This window comes from Musca autumnalis, unplaced genomic scaffold (genome assembly GCF_047663935.1).
Source record: "Musca autumnalis isolate F117 unplaced genomic scaffold, ASM4766393v1 scaffold_1, whole genome shotgun sequence".
NCBI classification, from domain to species: Eukaryota; Metazoa; Arthropoda; class Insecta; order Diptera; family Muscidae; genus Musca; species Musca autumnalis.
The window spans coordinates 89,918,590-89,929,079 of NW_027411644.1; positions in this window are offsets into that span (position 1 = coordinate 89,918,590).

The following is a 10,490-nucleotide window of genomic DNA, read 5'->3' on the forward strand; positions in this document are numbered from 1 at the left end:
AAAATATGAAATTTCTAGAATTTTTTTTTCAAACTCCCACACTGTTTGCTGGGGAGATTTTTCCCACAAAAAGACACAAAATTCTCCCACAATTCAAGATAGAGAATGTATACTTTTTTCCCATGGGAACAAATTCCCAATTCGAACTTCATTCAGAATGAGGGGAGATGGGAAATGGGAAAAAAAACTCCCACAAAATTTTGTTCAGAATACGAAAATGTGGGAATGGGAAAAAATTCCCAACTCCCATGTGTTCAGAATAGGGCTGAATAATTAAATTCATATTTTTTCATAAAACGCTACTTACTTTATTTTAAATTAAATTAATTTTTTAAATTTAAATTAAATTAATCGTTTATTTTTCGAATATTTTATGGACGAACGAGGGTGCCCCATGAAATTCGCAAAAAATAGGAGTACATGGGCCGAACAAAATGCTTGAGGCGTGAAGTGAAAAATATTTGTTATCAACAACCCAATGTAAAAATACTGGGATTTTTTTATAACTGCATTGGAGGTAGACGACATCAGAATCAACCTCTATGCAGCGTTGGCTCGTGTCTAAGACACCGCCAGGACATAGATGTGGACGGACTAGTTAGTCGCAATCCCACGGCAGCGGGTTCTCTGTACCGGATTGACCCGGGACCACACAACATCTGCGTTCCGGGCAGAGGCTGCCACCTCAGTGTACATGTGTTTGTATTTGTTTCGTTTTTCGTGTTGGGAGCGGCATATCCCGGAATGTCTGTTCCGGATTCTTTTGGTCCGTGCCGGGACGGAGGAAAACCCAGGACCAATATATTTGTGCTCGATTTGTTACATCGGCATCTTCACCCATACGAAACTCCTTCGTCGTCGGAAGGATCGCACCAGATGTGGAGGTGGGGGATTAGCTTAACTTTTGCACCAGTCTGTTCAATACAGACCTATCTCGCTTGAGCCTGCCTCTAACGATCCGTACATAGAATGTATAGGGGTAGCAGTCAGGTGTGGAACTGCCGAGATAGAGTTGCTGAACGTATACATCCCGCCGAATATAGCTGTATCTCAGATTATAAGCCTGACATTAGCCCGCTTTTGGAAGGTCCTAATCGTCTGGTCCTGGGGGACTTTAATGCGCATCATGAGATGTGGCATTCGGCCCTCGGAAACGACCAGAGGGGTATAGCGCTGGCTGAGCAGATTGATAGCTCTACTTTTTGCTCGGTCAATGAGGACGCCCCTACCAGAATTAGAGGAGCGTGTCACAGTTCGCCAGACATAACCATCGTGTCACCTGGTCTGACAAATGACGTCACCTGGCAACCCGTCATTTCCCTTGGATCAGACCATCTGCACATAATTTTCCCCATCAGGAGGCCACCCGATTTCATCACCTTTGAACGCCGCACATTCGTCAATCATGGGAAAGCTGATTGGCCGAGTTTCAGAGAGTTCACCAATCACGGTATCAGAGAATTGCCCAATCCTTCTGATGTTCGGCTAGCGGAAAGGACGTTCCGAGACATAATCAATGCTGCAGCCGCCATATACCTGCTGGTCGAATACCCGAAGTAAGACCAAATTTTCCAGCAGAGGCGACGGGATTAGCAAATGTGCGTGATGAGCTTCATCGAACCAACCCCGACGACCCCAGATCCAGGGAGCTTACACTGGAAGTTAACAGGCTGGTCGGCGAACATATGCGGAACAAGTGGTTAAATCATCTGAAGAGTTGCAACATTGGAGCCGGTATAAGTAAATTGTGGGCAACGGTTAAGTCACTCTCGAACCCTGGAAGGAGGGATGACAGGATCGAGGACTCAACCAGGAGCGGCCGTGTGATAGAACAGTGATGGCGGCGCTTGACTTATCAAAAGCCTTTGTTACTGTCAAGCGCTACACGCTGTTCGAGGACATCGAGCAGACAACCTTCCGACCAAGTCTGAAACGTTGGATAATCAACTATATGTGTGGTCGCCAGTCGTATGTGGAATTCAGCATAGCGATTATGAATCTTCACGTAGGGAGCTACTCACAAGTGAGTTGCAGTTCACTTTCACCTGCTCGAGCTATTATGATTGAGCAGGGAGGAGCACAAAAAGTGAACAAGGGTTGACAAGTCGGAAAATGGAAAATAATGGCGCGACTTGTGAACCCTTGAAATAATAATTTGTGTTGCCATACCGTCATTTTTTGCACAAATAACTGAGATTAATTAATTCTTATTTTTTGTATAAAAAATGAATAAATTTTCAAATTAATAAACATTTCTAGCAAGAAAAATGTCAGTTATTAACAATCCACTGTAAAAGAACATGGATATTGGTAAAAGAAAATACAACATTAAAACAACATGGCAACATCTGTAACAGCTGTTCTTTTGTTTTGGCAGATATGTGAAAATTGTTTATTTACACTGAAGAATTCGTGAAATTTATTTTAAAATCGTAAAAAAGTGAACAAATGTCGTTTAAAAACGTCATTAAATGGCTACAATAAGTAAATGTTTAATGTTGCATTTTGGGTGATAACAGAAATGGCAAATTCTGAGGAATACCAAGGAAATGAAGTGGAAGTTGTGTTTAGCACCATCTCCCATTCTTTCCAAGACTGCGACCCCAAAAGATCCAAATCGTGTACATTACTCTCTCTAGGAATAACAATTGCAGACATGGGTTGCTCCTGATTGGGTCCTTGTATAGTTGTGAGCCGCTTTATGCAGAATGTACCTTTTTGATCTGTCCATACCTGAAAACTCGATTTAGGCCTTCCTTCACTGATACATACCACGGGCAACGTTTTAGTTACAGTACTTGCTCGGGCATTACCGTGAGATAGGGATGGCTCTCACGGTAATGCCCGAGCAAGTACTGTAACTAAAACGTTGGGTGGGTTGGCCCGACACACTAGGTCCATCAAGAATGATCTTCACGTTCTAGAGAGGGAAGCCCAACCATACTGGATAGAATCCCTTGCTCAACAAGCATTTCAAGTAGTTTTGAATAGCTTTCACATAGTCGCAGGTTCTAATGTAAACAAATATAGTGTGAATAAAGTCCACAACAAACCAGAGTAGTTTTTGCTCAACTATACTTGGGATATTGCAGTCGTCTAAATTCTTAGGCAAATATTGATAGCACCATGCACAGCACTCTGCGTCTTTTAATGGTGCGATGCCAAACCTAGTCATATAACTCCAGTGGATAGTTACATGCCATTCTTGGAACTGAAGGTAGACCCAATTTTGTACCAAATTCTGAAAGAATTCAGAGATTCAGACCGAATTCGTAAAGAACTCTGAAAAAATGTTAGCGGTCAATGTCCTAAGCTTTAAAAAACAAGAACATTCGTTTTATGCAACTATAAACATTATGGTAGAAATTTATAATAATGATATTTCTTTCTTTTTATAAGAATAAAAACAAAAACGCCCATTTGTTTTTAAATTTTTAAGTTGACCTCAAGCCAAATTAAAACCAAAGAAAATAGCGTCCAAAGGTCAACAATAACCTCACAACATAAAAAATCTCTTATTATTTTTGTTACTTTCAAGCTAAAATACAATTAATTATCATTACAGATACAAAATATTCGTATTTTTTAAAATAAATGTTCACACTTAAATTTTTTTGTTCAACTCACTTTGATTTCGGTAGTGAGAAATTTCAGCAGAAATTTGCCTCTTTTTCTCACTTTTTTTACATTTGTAATAGCTAATTTTTTCACGAACGTGAGTTTTGCTCACCCTCTTGTTGTTTATAATAAGGGAACAGTGAGAACATAACATCACTCACGGCGATATGATGTTTATAATAGGGGAGGAGGCGAGAAAGAGAAAACTCACGGTGAGAGGCCGTTCATAATTGGGCTGCAGGAATAAGAAATCCAAGCAACGCAGAGTGAAACGGAGTTCCCCAAGGAGGGGTGATATCTCCAGAACTGTTTAACCTCTACCTTTCCTGTATTCCGCCCCCTCCAGACGGCATTGAGATCGTAACGTATGCGTATGATTGTACGATCCTGGTGTCAGGTACCTACCCTGATGACATCTGGGAGAGACTGAACTCCTACTGAACTGTAGGAACAAGGTCCTCAAGTCCCTAGCCGACAGCACTTGGGGTGCAGATAAAGAAACCTTGTTGACCACGTATAAAGCAATAGGTCGCTCTGTGGTAAGCTATGCGGCGCCAGTTTGGTCCACGACAAACCAGAGTAGTTTTGGCTCAATTACGCTCAGGATATTGCAGTCGCCAGAATTCCTATTGGGCGGGAATCGATCGCACCGTGCAAGACCTATGCCCAGTATGCGGCATAGGCTCGGACGATTCTAAGCACCTTTTCAAATGCCCCGCCAAGCCTACTCATCTGACTCCAGTGGATCTGTGGTTACATCCCATCGAAGTAGCCACCTTTCTGGAACTGGAGATAGACCCAGAGCCAGATTGAACAGGAGAACGAACATACAAACATAATAATAAAACACTGTTACAACAACAACTAGTTAGTCGCCTATAGGTGTGTTCGTTTACTCAATAATTTGTACAAGTCCAGTAACTTCTTGTAAACGACTAAGGTATTTTGCATTGTACTGTAGAGTAAACGAACAACTTCCAGTAACAATTTGTAAAAATTTTGAGTAAACGAACACACATTAGGTGTGTCTTTTTACGTGATAATTTGTAATAATTATTACGAAATGTTACTAAATGCTGTCTTTTTACACAAAAGTTAAGCAAAAGAGAGCGAAGTGAGAGAACAATTTTGACACTTGTTTGCTGAGAAATTGCTAAAAGTTACTGAAAGAATTTTTCCCAGCAACATTTAGCAAGTTCGATCAGCTGTTTTTTAATCATCAGCTGCTCAATGTTTTGTGGAAAAATACTATCAGGGCTATCATGAATATTTCCCGCGGAATTTTCCGCACGGAAAATAATTTTGAAAAGTGAAATTCTTTTAAAACCTATATTTTAAAATGTTGAAAACTACTAGAATCACTTAATTATGCAATATTCTCGTCGAATCGACAAAAATATTCCCTTTTTGCACATAAATATGGAAATAAAAAATTGTAAAATTGGGGAAAGGGAAAAAATCCGCACGGAATTTTTATTCATGATTACCCTATATATATTACGATTCAGCTATATGTATTGATTATTTTATTAATAATAAATTATTATTTTTTTATTTTGTTTAAAATTGAAGAACTTTTTCATTGCCTTGGAGTTAGTTTTTCTTTCATGCATTGGCGCCAATGTTTTTGTTTTGGTTATCAACTGTTATCTTGCTAAAGTTTACTAAATGCTGTCTTTTTACTTTTTTCTCTATTTTCGTATCAAAGAGTGAAATCTCTCTTACTCTCTGAAAACAAGATACTGAATAATTATTACTGAAAAAGTAAAAAGACACAACTATTATAACTCAGCAATTATTAGCTGTGTCTGGTTACCCTAAAATTTGTAACAATTTGCACCAATTGTTGCTGGAAGTCGTCTGTTAACACAAAAAACCAGCAAAAGAGAGCGATTCGAGAGAGACATTTTGACAGTTCTTTCACTGAGAGCTTGCAAATTCTTGCTGGACAAATTTCTTCTAGCAAGCACTTGCAAGCTCTTCTTCTTCCTGAAAACAATCGGAACAAGTTGAGTTGACGCACTATGCTCAAATTTTTTTTTTTTTAAATTGTATTTGTTTTAAGTAGCCGGCCTTCGGCCGGGGATTTAAGACTTTCTCCTATGGACAGGTGCAAATCTAGGGCACGGGAACAACTTTTTTTAAATTTAAAAATTTTCTCTTATCAGCTGGCCTTTAACAAAGGAATTTTTGGAACTTCAAAGGCCCATATCTCGGGAAGTATGGACTTCCGCATCAAATGTTATATAGATTTGTGATCAGGGTGACGAGATCTACCTGTGATAAAAATTTCATTTCGATCCGAGCATAGTTGGCCAGCTCGTCTTATGCCAAACAATCAATCAGCCGTTTTTAGTTTTTTGTTGATTTATGTTTGTGAACATTAAAAACAATTTTATTGTGGAAATAGCATAGTCTAATTGTATTGTTTTATGGAGAACAAATTTGTAAAGTGGAAAAATACTTTTTTGTTTTATTTTCTTTTCTTTTTCATTTTTAATAAAATACAACGTGTTTGCTTCCTTTGTTGGCGGACAAATTGTTCTGTTTTGGCAAGTCAGCTGATTGCTGGGAAGGTGTCTGTTTACTTTTTACAATTTTCTAGCAAAAGAGAATAAAAACCCCTTACTCTCTGAGAAAGTTCTTGCTGGACAATTCTTGCTGGGAAAGTAACCAGACAGACTTAATGTTATATCACGATATGGTGATATAACATTTTTTTCTTTTATAAATTTTTACGTATTTAACCGAATTTACCGATCCAATTGACATAGAATTATTCTTGAAAGATTCTTGAATTCATAAATTTCGTTTCTGATGCCATTACATGAAATGTTCCTCCTTGGTTGCGATTTTGAATTAACTGCAACCTGTTAAGGGTAATGTTTCTATACAAAGTTTCGTAAACATTTTTTTGTTGCATGCATTTTGTCTAGTCTTAGTTGTATTTATGTCTTTGTACTCATTTTAATTGTATGATTTTCTGCTTTGGCAACGCAACTACAGTTGAGTTGCTATCCATAATCGACCCCTTAATTTTATTGGTTATAATGACATATACGCTTTTCGTATTAACGTATTAATAGATTTAATCTAATTTAAAATCAATGTCGAACCATTCTGCACCAATTAGTTATCAAATCTCGATATTTCAGAGCATTTAATGCACCTTTGACAGTATTGATTTTTTTTGTTTTTCTTTATAAACTCGCGAACCTTATGTTTATATTTATAGAATAAATATTTAGAAAAAATATCAAAAGGGCTTTAGTAATCGCAGTCGGTACGGAAACTTTTTTTCACCGAATCGAACTGAAACACGCGTTTTCGTTATCAGCCTTTCTGAAAGAAAGAATGCTTGTATAAAGCCTTTCAGAAAGAAAGGATGTTCCTATAGAGCCTTTCTGAAAGAAAGGGTGCTTTTATGGAGCCTTTCTGAAATAAAGGGTGCTTCTTAGAGCCTTTCTGAAATAAAGGGTGCTTCTATAGAGCCTTTCTGAAATAAAGAGTGCTTCTATAGAGCCTTTCTGAAATAAAGGGTGCTTCTACAGAGCCTTTCTGAAAGAAAGGGTGCTTTCTAGAGCCTTTCTGAAAGAAAGGGGGCTTTATAGAGCCTTTCTGAAAGAAAGGGTGCTTTATAGAGCCTTTCTAAAAGAAAGGGTGCTTTATAGAGCCTTTCTGAAAGAAAGGGTGCTTTATAGAGCCTTTCTGAAAGAAAGGGTGCTTCTATAGAGCCTTTCTGAAATAAAGGGTGCTTCTATAGAGCCTTTCTGAAATAAAGAGTGCTTCTATAGAGCCTTTCTGAAATAAAGGGTGCTTCTACAGAGCCTTTCTGAAACAAAGGGTGCTTTCTAGAGCCTTTCTGAAAGAAAGGGGGCTTTATAGAGCCTTTCTGAAAGAAAGGGTGCTTTATAGAGCCTTTCTAAAAGAAAGGGTGCTTTATAGAGCCTTTCTGAAAGAAAGGGTTCTGCTATAGAGCCTTTCTGAAAGAAAGGGTGTTTCTTCTGGAAGAAAGGGTGTGTCTATAGAGCCTTTCTGAAAGAAGAGGTGCTTCTATAGAGCCTTGCTGAAAGAAAGAGTTCTTCTATAGAGCCTTTCTGAAAGGATGCTTCTATAGAGCCTTTCTGAAAGAAAATGTGCTTCTATGGAGCCTTTCTGAAAGAACGCGTGCTTCTATAGAGCCTTACTGAATGAAAGGGTGCTTCCATAGAGCCTTACTGAAAGAAAGGGTGCATCCACTGAGCCTTACTGAAAGAAAGGGTGCTTCCATAGAGCCTTACTGAAAGAAAGGGTGCTTCCATAGAGCCTTACTGAAAGAAAGGGTGCATCCACAGAGCCTTACTGAAAGAAAGGGTGCTTCCATAGAGTCTTACTGAAAGAAAGGGTGCTTCCATAGAGCCTTACTGAAAGAAAGGGTGCTTCCATAGAGCATTACTGAAAGAAAGGGTGCTTCCATAGAGCCTTACTGAAAGAAAGGGTGCTTCTATAGAGCCTTTCTGAAAGAAAATGTGCTTCTATGTTACTTATGAACTCGAGGATTTGTCTATAAATGATATACTGCATTTATGAACTCAAGACAATGGCACACGGCGCGTCGTATGACAATTATGCAGTCATCCTATGTTTATTTATTTAATAATGCCTAAAAATATGCAACAATATATCAGCAGTCAAAGTACACATGTGCATTATTCCAAATTATACGGGTATGTTCTGAGACACACTTCACCTCTCACTTCGCGCTTCAACCATTTTGTTCACCCCATTTACTTTGGCTGGAAAGAAACAAGCAAATCCCAAAATAGTAAACAGTCTCTTTAAAGAAAAGATAACAAGGCTAGAAGCAGAAAATTTTGAGAATTTTTCAGCGACGCATCGATCATGCCGGATCATACTGACTCCGCATTAGTACACAAAGCCACGGGTACCGTTTTTTCAATCTATAACAACAAAAGGCTATCATCAATGTCAGCGGAATTGATCGCCATCAATAACGATATAAGCAACGTAGCAATCCTCACGGACAGCCTAAGTGGCGCGCTGGCCATCAGAAACGGAAGGAAAGGTAACTCTTTGGTGCAGTCATTCATCAAACTGGCAAACCAAATAAACCCCAGGATCGAAATACACTTTTTTCCTGGGCATTCAAATATCTTTTTCAACGAGGCGGCTGATCAAGCAGCAAAGAGAGCGAAGGAAATGGGTACGGAATTCAACCACCCTTTAATCTTAGATGATCCAATAACCATGGCCAGTGACGAACTATGGGCGGAATGGAACGTTAACTACATCAACCGATCACAAAATAGTAATTCACACTTTCTCCGTATTTTTTCCCTGAGCAAGGAAACGGCCTTGGTTCGAAAAACTAGATATCAAGCCTATTAGGTGCAAACAGCTTAGTAGAATTCTAGCAGACAACTGTTTCACTAATAGTACACTAGCTAAAATAGGTGTGAAACCCAGCGCTTTATGCAAAATCTGCAACACTGAAGAAACTGCCGACTATGTTTAATTTAAATGCTCACGATACAATATAATTCGCAACTCATTTCAATCATTTAATAACATCAATTCAATGGAAGAATTTTTAAACAAACATGGTTTTGAGAAAATTTCAATAAGTCTGTCTGGTTACTTTCCCAGCAAGAATTGTCCAGCAAGAACTTTCTCAGAGAGTAAGGGGTTTTTATTCTCTTTTGCTAGAAAATTGTAAAAAGTAAACAGACACCTTCCCAGCAAAAACCAGCAAGCAATCAGCTGACTTGCCAAAACAGAACAATTTGTCCGCCAACAAAGGAAGCAAACACGTTGTATTTTATTAAAAATAAAAAAGAAAATAAAACAAAAAAGTATTTTTCCACTTTACAAATTTGTTCTCCATAAAACAATACAATTATACTATGCTATTTCCACAATAAAATTGTTTTTAATGTTCACAAACATAAATCAACAAAAAACTAAAAACGGCTGATTGATTGTTTGGCATAAGACGAGCTGGCCAACTATGCTCGGATCGAAATGAAATTTTTATCACAGGTAGATCTCGTCACCCTGATCACAAATCTATATAACATTTGATGCGGAAGTCCATACTTCCCGAGATATGGGCCTTTGAAGTTCCAAAAATTCCTTTGTTAAAGGCCAGCTGATAAGAGAAAATTTTTAAATTTAAAAAAAGTTGTTCCCGTGCCCTAGATTTGCACCTGTCCATAGGAGAAAGTCTTAAATCCCCGGCCGAAGGCCGGCTACTTAAAACAAATACAATTTAAAAACAAGTGAGAAAAGGCTATAGTCGGTACGAGGCCGACTATGTGATACCCTACACCACTACCTCTGTGAACAATCTTTTCACTCGAAAACATTTCTTTTATGGAGATACGACAGTTTTCACCTATCTGGCCCTTAAAGCAAATGACTTAAGGCGAACTGAACCAAAATAATTAATATTTAATTTTATATTTGACTACTGTCGACATCACCAACATCAATAGGCTTCTATCTCTGTGAGAAAATTTCGTGATGATCCGATCAAAATTCCGACCTATAGTGTGATTGCAGAAAAAGTGGAAAAAAGGTATGCATTAACGACTATTGCGATATCTCTATTATTTGACTACCTACGCAAACCTACTTTGCATAATTTCAAAGATGGGATTTTCTACTTTCTTAGCCAGGCTTTGCTTTTAGAAGGTCCCCAACCAAAGGTGTGATATCCGTCATTACTATTAAAATCGCAAAAATGAGAAGTTGGGTTTTATTAGCGACTATTGCGATATTTTCGTTGTTAGACCACCTACGACAACCTACGTTACATTGTTGTTCAATCCCAGGGCAGCGGGGTCTTACGTACCGGATTGACCCGAAACCAA